The following is a 12,853-nucleotide window of genomic DNA, read 5'->3' as shown; positions in this document are numbered from 1 at the left end:
TTCATCAAAGGAAGGCAAATATCTGAGGGACAGCAGAAAGGAGAGTGAATACAGCTTTCCCAAGCAGTGGCAGTGTACTGACTGCAATCCTGCGACTAAAAGGTTGAGACCCAGGCACTGAAGTGAGGGAGGATGCAGATAGAGCTACCCCTAAAAATGCACTAAAGTTCCTATTAGAAAAGGACTGCTGAATGGCTCTTTCTGACCACTGAAGTTTGGTAGATGGCAGTGGTGAGGGGCAGGATTACACTGTTTGTTGTTTAAGGTGAGGAAGCTTTTTTCGGGGCCTGCCCTTTTGTCTGTCTCTGATCTACTCCTTTGAGAATGCTGATGAGAGCCCGGTGCAGAGATCTCACACTGCATTGTACCCTTGTTTTGGAAACTCCTGCTTGGAGGCAGCACCATTACTAGATGAGAGAGCCATTACCTTGCACAAAGAGGAGGCCAGACCCAAACCATTTCTGAAACCAGGATCCACATTCTGTATGGAAACGGTTTATAAAAGTGGCATTTAAACTGCCCGACTTTGTTTTAGCAACAAATTCTTCTTGACAAAGGAAGAGAGTGCTCCAAGGAGTACTCTAAGGACTGCTGTGTGACCACGGCTGGTGTCCCCAGAAGTTAGGGGACTTCACCTGATGTCTGCACTTTCTGCTGGAGGAAGAATGCTTGCCTGCTGACCGAGGGAAGGAAAGTGCCTACACATGCAGAAGGAGAGACTATCAAGGAGATGCCTAGCGCGTTTCTGGTGTGAAGAACACCCAGAGTTGCTCACGGCCAAAAGGGCGCGAAGCCAGGAGTTAACAGCATTTTGAAAGGGTCTCCCAGGCCTCTCTGGGCGGATCCATTTTGTACTCCGCCACAACTTCTGTATGAAGTATCATCTCTCATACTGCACGATAGAATGGTGCTGCTGGCAACGTCCAAGCCGAAGATCCCTCGCTGCCTTGGAAGCCCTGATCGACTCAGAGGCCGCAACTGTTGAAGAAGCACACCCTCTGATGACCCAGTCTGCTGACTTCACCTGCCACATCCACGGGGCTGTCTGCTCTGGGCCAGGGAGGTCACTATTGCTGAAGACGAGTGTCATCTGACACCCTGCTCCTGCCCAGTGGCTCATGTTCTAAGTGAGGTTGCCATGGCCCCCACTGTCCATCAACTGTTGTCACCCCGAGTGGGATGGGTATGCTCCGTTGTGAGTCCCATGCTCTCCACACCACTGGAGTCAAGCTATTCTGGCTGAAGACGGCTGATAGCCAGAAACCGGTCCTAGTATGCTTTATTCCGGTCCAGGAAAGACATGGCTTGGCAGTTCGGGCTGGACTGTTCCCATGAGGAACAGGGTCAAGGCTGATTTGCATATGAGGGGCGTGGCCAGCAGCATGGCCGACTAGACGTGCCTGCACGGAGCTCCGGCCGAGCCGAACATATATCCGACTACACATATCCCCCAAGCTTCAGAAACGACACCACATGAAAGAACTGACGCCCGGGTACCTGGCACGGGCTGCTGCAGTGGTAATCCGGCGTGGAACTCGCCTGTGCACCGGTGAAAACGACAGCTCCGATACCTGTCGGCGACCATGATGGCGGTTGCGGCACTCGGCGGAGAGATACACGCCTGACGACCCGGCGGCGCCCGGTACCGCTGACCCCAGCAGACGGAGGCTCCACAGCCTGCCTGGCCGTCTGGTCGACCCACACCGTCTCCCCCGGGAAGCAGGAGTTAGACCGCGGTGCTCGCCGGCCGCCTTTCCCAAGATGGCGGCTGGCGTTATCGGCAGAGGCTGGTGACGACGAGGTACCCCCTGCTGCCCCCACCCGAGACGGGGTGTGACCGGGCCCTACATCAGAGGCGGCGCGGCGGTAAGGTCGGGGTGAAGGAGGCGGGAACGGAACCTGTGCAGAGCCGGGAGCGGGGCCCACCTCGGACACGGCGACCGCCTTTACCAACATGGCGGCCGCGAGGTAGAAGCGCCCGGGGAGACGGCGGCAGATTGGAGGGCGCAGCGGAGCACTGAGGCCCGCCGGGAGAGAGAAGGCCCGGCCCCGCGGTCCTGGAAGCCCCGAAGACTACAGTGGGGCGGAGACGGCGGAGTGGCGCTTCGCAGCCCGCCGCACACAACGCTGCACCACATATGCCTGCACCCAGGGCTTGAGGCGCTAGGACTCTCGGAGGGGGCTGCCAAAGAGACACAGGTGGCGGAGCCCCCCGCCTGCTGCCCCCCCCCGGGACGGGGTGTGAACGGGCCTTAACCCAGTGGCGGTGGAGATGTCGAAATAACCCGCCCGAGAGACACAGGCGGAAGGAGATGCTTTAAAAGTGCTACCACTGTCCCCAACACACGGCCGAGCCCCGCGGCCGCACAGAGGAAGAGGAATTATTCAAGGAGAGCCTGACCCCTGGGCTGCGCAACCATGGGAAGGAGAGACACGGCACCCAAAACCACGAGACAGGGCCCAATGGACAATTTTGCGGCCCCACGTCCTATGGTGGAACAACAGTCCGTGCAGCCGGGCACACGCAATGATACGGCCATGTTGCTGGAGGCCATACAGGCGTCTAGAACGGACATCCAAGCATCACGAGCAGCTTTGGAAACAAAAATTGGAGAGGTAGGGTCCGAGGTAACGCTACTGCGGCAGGACTTCAGGAACTTGACCGACAGGGTCACGGCGGCCGAATCGAAACTGACCGACAATGAGGAATCGATTACGACACTTAAGAAAGACATGGCGGAGCTGCAGGCCTCTCACCGTCAACTACTGTGGAAGGTAGATGATGCCAAAAATAGGTCAAGGCGGAACAACCTACGCTTTGTGGGCTTTAGGGAAGGAATTGAGGAAAGGAGTATGACCGCCTTCCTCCTCGACTGGCTGAAAACCACCTTCCCGACGGCGCGGTTCTCTCCGTGCTTCATCATCGAGAGGGCACATAGGGCGCTCCTGGCCAGACCACCGGAGGGAGCCAGACCGAGACCAGTTATAGCGCGATTCCTGAACTTTGCCGATCGTGATCTGATCCTGCGTGAAGCCAGGAAAATGGGAGAGATCCGCTTTGAAAATACTACCATAATGATCTTCCCAGACTACAGTCAGGAAGTCTCAAAACAGCGCCGCTCTTTTGACGCTGTAAAGGCAAAACTGAGGTCCCTCAAAATCCAGTACATGCTCCTTTTCCCGGCCAAACTCAAGGTCATCTATTAGGACAAATCCGTTTTTTTTGCGCACCCGGATGATGCGTGGCAGTGGCTCGAGGAGCGCCCCATCCTGAATAGTAGAGAAGCAGCGGGCCGCGAGGCACAAGACAAGTTGCTGCGAGAACGGCTGAGGTGGGAGAGGCCGAAGCCTCAGCGACGGAGAACGCAAAAGACTCAGCAGAAGACACCGGCGGCGCCCTATAGGCCACGAGGCATGCAGGACAGGAGAAGAGGCAGATCGACGTCTCCGGGCAACGACTCTGTGGCAGGCTCGAGGTTCAGTTGCCTGAGGAATGGGATCCATTCTGAAGAAGAAGATATGGAGGAATCGGAGGGCCGCGCGTCCGGTGGAGAGGAGGAGGACAGTAGGAGTGATTTGTTGCACCCGCTGGCCAAAGAAATACAGCAGCTAGAGCAAGACTCTACAGGTCAAGGGCTACACATGGACACACAAGACTCACTATCGTGAACAATGGTGCACTGAGATCGGGAAAAGATGGCGGCTCGGCGATGCGGAGCAAGCAAGTTGACACACCCCCCTTTCTGTTCTCTGTGTTCTTAGTGCTGGTTATTGTTTAGTGCGGGTGGGATGTGTGGGAGCGCGACAGGCCTTCTCCCGTGGATAGTTCGGTCCCAGTTTGGGATGCGACTGGAAGGGGAGGGAGGTGGGGAGGGGGGTGAGGGGGTGAACGGAGTTCCATTTTACCTCATGTTGGGGTTGTTGAGGGTAACGGGGGGGGAGGGGGGAGTTCATCAGAAAACAGCAGGGCTATGCCAGCCCATACCTGGGGTTTATCCTACTCCAAGGTCCCGCTCGGGGGGGACGCTGTGATGCAAGATGGCAAGTACACTAGATACTCCACACAGAACCGACTCAGGGGTCACGGTGCTGACATGGAATGTGAACGGCTTGGGGTCTAAAATTAAGAGAGGACTGGTCACCGCCTACCTCAAGAGACTGGCACCTGATATTATCCTCCTCCAGGAAACCCACCTAAGGGGGAATCACTGCGCATTCATAGCAAGGGGGCGATACACTGTCCTAGCGCATGCAGGCTACACAACGGACTCCAGGGGGGCTGCGATTCTCATAAACAAAGCAGTGCCATTCACGGTTACACGCACCAGGCTAGACCCGCAGGGCACATATGTGGGGGTTCAGGGGATGTGGAACAGACGTAGATACACAATATTGTCAGTATATGTCCCACCCAAGCTACAGCCACGCACACTAAAGGCAAGTAGTGGGAGGGGATTTTAATGATGTGATGTGCACCATGCAAGATAGATCGGGGTCACCGCACGCAGGGGGACACACAACAGCCTTAGCACGGCTCATGACTACCATAGGCCTCACTGATGTATGGAGATGGCTCCATCCTACTCAAGAAGCATATTCATTTTACTCCGGGGCACACAAGGTCTTCTCCAGGTTAGATTATGTCTTCGTATCCCGACAGGAGATCGCGGCGGGAGACCTAGCGGAATACAAGGCGAGAGGGATATCTGATCACTCCCCGCTATATGTACACTTGGGGCGTGCGAAGGGAGCCAGGAGGGCGCAATGGAGATTAACGGCGTGGGACATTCAAACGCCGGAAATACTCGGGGCGTGCGGGCGGACATTCGGGTCTACATGGCTGAAAATGAGGGTTCAGTGGACTCCGGAGCTACCCTCTGGGAGGCGATGAAACCAGTGCTCCGTGACCGCATCCAGAGTAGGCTGGGAGAGGCCAGGCGGGCACAACAGGGCAAGATAGCGAGTGAAGAGGCGAATGTCCTGACCTTGGAAGCGGAGTACCTCCAGCAGAAAGAGGAGGTGCGCCTTAGAAGACTGCTTGACACGCAGAGACACTATAGGGAATTGGCCACAGACGAGGCACGCACCCAGGCTCTGGCGACACTACACAGGCTATACGATGTAGGCGATAAGTCGGGTAAACTTTTAGCTTGGCTGAGCAGGAAGGAGCGTGCGTCGCGGTGGGTGGATCAGGTCAAGTTAGCAGGGGACAGGAGGGTGACCACTGATAATGGCATAGCGGAAGCCTTTGCATCCTACTATGAGGACTTCTACAGGGCCAGGGAACTGGGCGACAGTGGGGACGCCCAACAATACATGGGCGACATGGAGGTGCCTACCCTATCCACAGAAGCTAGTGTGGCCTTAGAGGCGGACTTAACCCTGGAGGAGTTATCGGACGCCATAGCGGCGCTGAAACCAGGGAAGGCTCCGGGGCCGAATGGCTTCCCGGCGGAATTCTTTAAACGAACTGCGGACTTATTGCAGCGGCACATGAAGGCCCTATTTACCGAATCATACCGGGCAGGGAGTCTCCCTCCTGACCTAGACCTGGCCATCATTGTGCCAATTTACAAAGAGGGGAAACCTAGAGATGACTGCTCCTCCTACCGCCCAATCTCACTGCTAAATATAGAGACAAAAATTCTGGCCACAGTCCTGGCTCGGCGCCTGCGACAGGTCATCACTGAGTTAGTGCATATGGACCAATCCGGCTTTCTTCCTGATAGGGCGACTAAACTAAACCTCCGACGCACCCACAACTGGCTGCAAGAGGTCTCTAAGAGAAGTGAACCCCACTGGTTCCTCTCCCTGGATGCGGAGAAGGCATTCGACGCAGTCCACTGGCCTTTCCTGATGGAGACCCTCCGACGGTTTGGGTTTGGACCTAAGTACTTGAAATGGGTTCAACTCCTCTACTCAGACCCGAGAGCGAGAGTACGGGTTAATGGGAGGCTGTCCCGCGAGTTCCCTATCGGGCGGGGCACGCGACAGGGCTGTCCACTGTCCCCCCTTCTATTCACCCTCACCATCGAGATTTTAGCGATAAGAATCAGGCAGAACCAGACAGTCAGAGGTTTTACGTGGGGGGACTCAGTTGCCACACAGGAAAAAATATCCCTGTATGCCGACGACGTATTATTGTTCGTGACAGACCCAGACACGACTATCCCAGCACTGTTCAGAGAGCTCGGTGAATTTGAGGCGCGAGCAGGACACACAATAAATTGGCACAAATCGATCCTTTACGATCCACAAGGCAAGGAGAGGGGAGCCTGCCTGCCAGAGTTACTTATACACACTAAAGACGGCTTCCAATACCTAGGAATCTTTATAACACTAGACAGGACACGCTCTTTCACTACCAACTTAGCCCGCATAATGCTGGAAGCCACGACTGAGATGGACAGGTGGAGACAGCTCCCGCTCACCATACTGGGGCGTGCTGCACTATATAAAATGGTCGTCCTCCTTAAGTTCCTTTATGCACTCCAGAACGAGTACTCTCCTTTGCCAAATAAGATCCTGGATACAATCCACACTGACCTGCGCGCCTTCCTGTGGCTGGGGAAACAGCCGAGAGTGGCGCTCTCCACCCTACAGCGCCATCAGTACAGTGGGGGGATTTCGCTCCCCAACCTAGAGGCATACTACTGGGCGGAACATCTCGCCCCAATTAACGAATGGCTGCACACGGCAGCCGACCACCCTACCTATGCCCTGGAAAGGTCTAAATGGTCGAGTAAAACTATACTACACTATCTCTATGGGGAAACGGTGGGACAGCAGTTCCTCCCTGCCACCAGGATTACGTTAACGGCTTGGTATAGGGCGACCAAAAGAATGGGCTGGGAAAAAAGGCCCACTAGACAGACACCACTCTGGTGCTGCAAATGGCTGGGAGAGCTCCATAAGCTGAAAGGCTTTAGAAGGTGGGACGACATTGGCATCTCCACAGTGGGGGACGTGATAGCAAGGGGAGACCTAAAAACATTCCAGGCACTCCAAGACGAATTTGGCCTGCTCAACACCCAATATTACAAATACGCTCAACTGAAACACGCATGGAGGGCACAAAACATTACACTCTCGGACCTTCCAGAATATGCTCCATTAGAGGGTAGACTGCTGCAGGAACAGATAGGGAGGGGGGCGGTGTCCCTCACATATAAAACCTTGACCAACAACATGCTAGGGGATCTGCAGGGCCTACGAGTCAAATGGGAGGCAGACGTGGGTAACATGGAGGATCTGGACTGGGAGCTCGCCCTCATGCATCCACAGGAGGGGGCAATCAAGTCGAGGCTCCGTCTTATTCAATTTAAGGTACTGCACAGATCGTACTTTGACAGGGTGAGACTATTTAGAATGGGCAGAGTACCTGACACGACATGCCTTAGATGCCGCCAGCAGAGTGCAGATTTCTTCCACATAATCTGGGGATGTGCAGTCATCCAAGAATACTGGGAGGGTGTGTTCCTGGAACTAGGGGAGGTACTGGGGGCGGACCTTCCGCGAGACCCTAGATTAGCACTGCTGGGCACGACCACAGAAGTAGACCTGCCCCGCCCCTTGATCATCTTTCTGGTATTAGCGCTAGTAGTGGCAAAACGAGATATCGCACGGCGCTGGGGGGCGCCTGAAAAACCAGACTTGGAGGAATGGAGGCGTGGACTGGATCTGTACATGGCGGCGGAGAGAGTGACCTACAAAGCCAGGGGATGCCCCAAAAAGTTTCGGAGGGTGTGGTAACGTGAGGCCTATGGAACCCTGGTCAGGATAGACTAGACGCCGGGATTACATGCTTGATAACAGTATACCTTACTGCCCAGTTCCTACGCAAGGGACTGACAGGAACACTTGAGCGGGGGGGAGTGGAGACCGGGAGGGGGGCGATGGGAGGGAGAGGGTAGAGACCTGCTGTTTTAAGGGACGTTTCTGGTTTATTGTTTTCTCTTTCTGTGGCTTGTTCAAAAGCAAGAGTTCTATTGAGGGGTATTATGTCCAACAACATCAGAAAAGTTGCGTGACTGATGGCTAGAGCGGAATGTTGACGCTCTACCGTGTGCTGATCCTTTGCATGTGTGATCCTTCTGATGCAACAATAAAAAGAATTAAAAAAAAAAAAAAAAGGCTGATTTGCATATGGCCATGTCTGAACTGGGGTGGTGTGGAGTGCAAAAAAACGATGGATTTAGGCCCAGATCTCTGTATTGGGGTGAATGTATGACATTGTTCTGCATTCTGTCCATCAACTGTTGTTTTTGCATTTGTCACCCCGAGTGGGATGGGTATGCTCAGACGAGAGTCCCATGCTCTCCACACCACTGGGGTCAAGCTATCCTGGCTGAAGACAGCTGATAGCCAGAAACTGGTTCTAGGTTGCTTGATTCCGTTCCAGGAAAGACATTGCTTGGCAGTTCGGGCTGGACTCTTCCCATGAGGCAAAGGGTCAAGGCTGATTTGCATATAGCCATGTCTGAATTGGGGTGGTGTGGAGTGCAAAAAAACAATGGATTTAGGCCCAGATCTCTGTACTGGGGTGAATGTATGACATTGTTCTGCATTTTGTCCATCAACTGTTGTTAGGTCGAAGCACGACCTGCATTCAATGCGAAGCATTGATTGCTGTCCGCTTCGACAACTATTGTCATCCGTATTTGGGAATGTGGACACGACTCAGACGCGCGCTTTTGCAGTCTCAGTTTTGACCGCGGGAGCGCGCGTCTGAGCCGCACTTGCGCAGACGAACTTACAGCCCCTGCTTTCGCTTCGCTCCGCTCGCATGCATTAACAGCGCACACACACAGACACAGCCAGCCCCCACCCCTCTGCATGCACGCACACACACACACACACACAGGCGCGCACACACTTACACACGCTGCCGCCCCCCACCCCCCTGCACACACAAAGACACGCACGCATACACACGCTGCAGCCGCCGCCCTCTGACCTCCCCCCCCCCTCCCCTCCTCCCCCCTTCCCCCCACAGACACACACACGGTGGTTGGGTGACACGGGCAGCTGCCCTCTGCCAGGCTCACAATGATCGAGAGGGAGGGGCTTTGCTTATCCTTACCGGGGCTCTTCAGATTGTAGCGGGCTTCCATGGCTGCGGCTGCGGCTGCTGCTCTCAGGGATGCTCGTGGTGTGCCGGGTTTATGTTGGTGTTCCGCCGCCCCAGCTTTAGCCCTGACGTGGCACCAAGTTCGTGGCCCTGCCTCAGTGCTCACACTAACGCTGCAAGCTGCGGCGCCCGGGGAGGTGACGTCAGATCCAGCCGCTGACTGTGTCCTTCAGTGCAGCCCCGACATAGAAAAGGGACTGGTGCGGCGGAGAAAGTGCAAGCGAAACTGCAGGAAGGGTTGGCGGAGGCCTCGAGCGCGCAGACACTCAGGCCATCTTATGAGAAGGAGGCTTCCTCTTCAAGTACCTTTCATCATTGAATTGAAAAAAAGAAAACTGATTTTTATTATGCATCTGGCTTTAGGTAATCGCTACTGGTTTTAAGTTGGGTACACTGAAGGCTACATATTCAAGTCATCCAAAGGTGACACAGCTTTCACTCTTCTGAAATGATTATCTTTTATTCGAATAACAGCAACGCGGGGAGAAACTTGAAAATGTATTTCAAGGCGCGCGCTATCCAGCGCTCAGTGTCATCAAATAGTGATCCTGTGTCCGCGAATATGCTTGTATAATGCTCCTTTAAAGCTTAGAATGCCTGGTCAGCCAATGGGATGGTTCAAAGCAGTGTCCATGGTGACAAGGGGAACCCGATCTACTCCAGACATAGCCGTGGTTCCCACTTCCTACTCTGCGGGCGGAGAGCGTGAGGCGAGAAGCGCTCCGTGTCCTCTGCACCCCTCATTGAAATACTGGGGGCGGGACCCTGAACCCGTCCATCCCTGTGGTGCCAGAGCCGCCGGACTTGAAGACCCCGCAGCTGTATCATAGCTTCTCCCCGCGAGTGGAAGCCCCTCCAGCCCCGCACCCCGCGGAGAACAGCGGCCTAAGATTCCCGCATCCAATGGACCTCGCAGGCCAACAATCGCTGCCGTGAGTACTCGGCTACAGTCGATTACCAATAATCGGATTTTTACTATAAACACATTCGCTTTAGTAGTTGGATTGTTTCTATTATTTAACATAGCACTTGATCACCGACGCCCTTAGTGTTTTTAAAAGCGCATATTTCGTTCTTGACACTTTATGTTAAATAATAAAGCGTAGGCTTCTCAAAAAGGAGTGCGAATTTGAAAATATAGCGTAATACCTTGTTCCTTTTTAGTAACTAAAAAAAACAAAAAACACTGGCATAATTTTGTAGGCACGTGTGCGTGCCTTTAAAATGACACTGCCATTCGTATCATATTTTTTTTATAAATTCTTTAGCCATGCTACACAGCACCATGCATACTGTGCAACATGGCTAAAACCCAGTAGCAAAACTAATATTTCCCAAAGACAAGACTGGTTAGATTTGCCATGGTTGTAACAAGTCAGATGAACACATAATTACACGCCACACAATTACACTCTACTGAATACAACATACACTCCACATAATTATATGCTACGTAATTCCACTGCGCTCAATGCAACATACACTCCAAATACCACTCCGCACCACATAATTACACGTCACATAATTACACTGCACTCAATGCAACATACATTCCAAATACCACTCTGTGCCACATAATTACACTCTACTGAATGCAACACACACTCCACACAATACCACTCAGTGCCACAATTATATGCTACATAATTACACTGCACTCAATGCAACATACACTCCAAACAATACCACTCAGAGCCACATAATTGCACGCCACACAATTACACTCTACTAAATACAACATACACTCCACATAATTATATGCTACATAATTACACTGCGCTCAACGCAACATACACTCCAAATACCACTCAGTGCCACATAATTACACGCCACATAATTACACTGCACTCAATGCAACGTACACTCCAAATACCACTCTGTGCCACATTACAAGCCACATAATTACACTGCACTCAATGCAACATACACTCCAAATACCAATCAGTGCCACATAATTACACGCCACATAATTACACTGCACTCAACGCAACATACACTCCAAATACCACTGTCACATAATTACACGCCACATAATTACACTCTACTGAATGCAACACACTCCACACAATACCACTCAGTGCCACATAATTATGCTTCATAACTACACTGCACTCAATGCAACATACACTCCAAACAATAGCACTCAGTGCCACATAATTACATGCCACATATTTAGACTCTACTGAATACAAAATACACTCCAGACAATACCACTCAGTGTCACATAATTATATGCTAAATAATTAGACTGCGCTCAATGCAACATACACTCCAAATACCACTCAGTGCCACATAATTACACACCACATAATTACACTGCACTCAATGCAACATACACTCCAAATACCACTCAGTGTCACATAATTACACGCCACATAATTACACTGCACTCAATGCAACATACACTCCAAATACCACTCAGTGCCACATTACACGCCACATAATTACACTGCACTTGATGCAACATACACTCCAAATACCACTCAGTGCCACATAATTACACGCCACATAATTACACTCTACTGAATGCAACACACTCCACACAATACCACTCATTGCCACATAATTATGCTACATTTTTATTAGTAATATCAATACATCTAAGTCACGTAAATACAACACATATTGTATTACAAATGCTATAGGTGTCACATTTGCGAAAGTTATAACTATTGGCATTGTAAATGACAAAGCTATTAATTCCGCTATTTTCAAAACCAACAGATAAATATAAAATTTGTCATTTACAATACCAACAGCTCAAACTTTCCTAATGCGAGACCTATTGCATTGCAAATGCTTGTTTTTTCTTGCCTTCTGCTTCCCTGATTGTACTCGTTTTTCTTGCCTTCGGCTCCCCCACTCCATCCCTACCCCGGCCCACACTCAATTTCTCCCCCGGCCCACACTCCATCCCTCCCGGGCCCACACTCCATCCCTCGCCCACACTCCATCCCTCGCCCTCTTGCCCTGCCTCTATCTCTCACCCTGCCTCTATCTCTCGCCCTCCCTCTATCTCTCGCCCTTCCTCTATCTATTGCCCTCACTATCGATCGCATCACCACAGCATCACTCAGGGGCACCACAACATCACTGTGCGCTACCACAGCATCACTGAACGCCATACCATCACTCGTCGCCTCCACAACATCATTCAGAGCCACCACAGCATCAATCTGTGCAACCATTCAACAACAACTGATTCAAATATGTTCTCTCAATGTTTCAAACTTTATTACAAATGTCACAACATTTTTTTAATATTTCACTTCTGTTCTTGTATTTCCATCACAATAAAATACACTAAACATAATCTTCCAAAAAGTTATTTGCAAAAGTTTAAGCTATTGCCATTATAAATTACAATAACTTTTATTTAAGTATTAAATATTGAAAAAATACAACCCATTGTTATTTTTAATATTAATACATCTAAGTCATGTAAATACAACACATATTGCATTACAAATGCTATAGGTGTCACGTTTGCAAAGTTATTAATTTCGCTATTTTCAAAACAAAAACATAAATAAAAAAGTTGTCATTTACAGTACTAATACCTCTAACTTTACTAATGCGAGTCCTATTGCATTGCAAATGCTTGTTTTTGCATTTGTCACCCCGAGTGGGATGGGTATGCTCAGACGTGAGTCCAATGCTTTCCACACCACTAGAGTCAGGCTATCCTGGCTGAAGACGGCTGATAGCCAGAAACCGGTCCTA

The sequence above is a fragment of the Lissotriton vulgaris genome, chromosome 4_1 (assembly GCF_964263255.1).
Source record: "Lissotriton vulgaris chromosome 4_1, aLisVul1.2, whole genome shotgun sequence".
Classification (NCBI taxonomy): Eukaryota; Metazoa; Chordata; class Amphibia; order Caudata; family Salamandridae; genus Lissotriton; species Lissotriton vulgaris.
Note: the sequence above shows the minus strand (reverse complement) of the source record.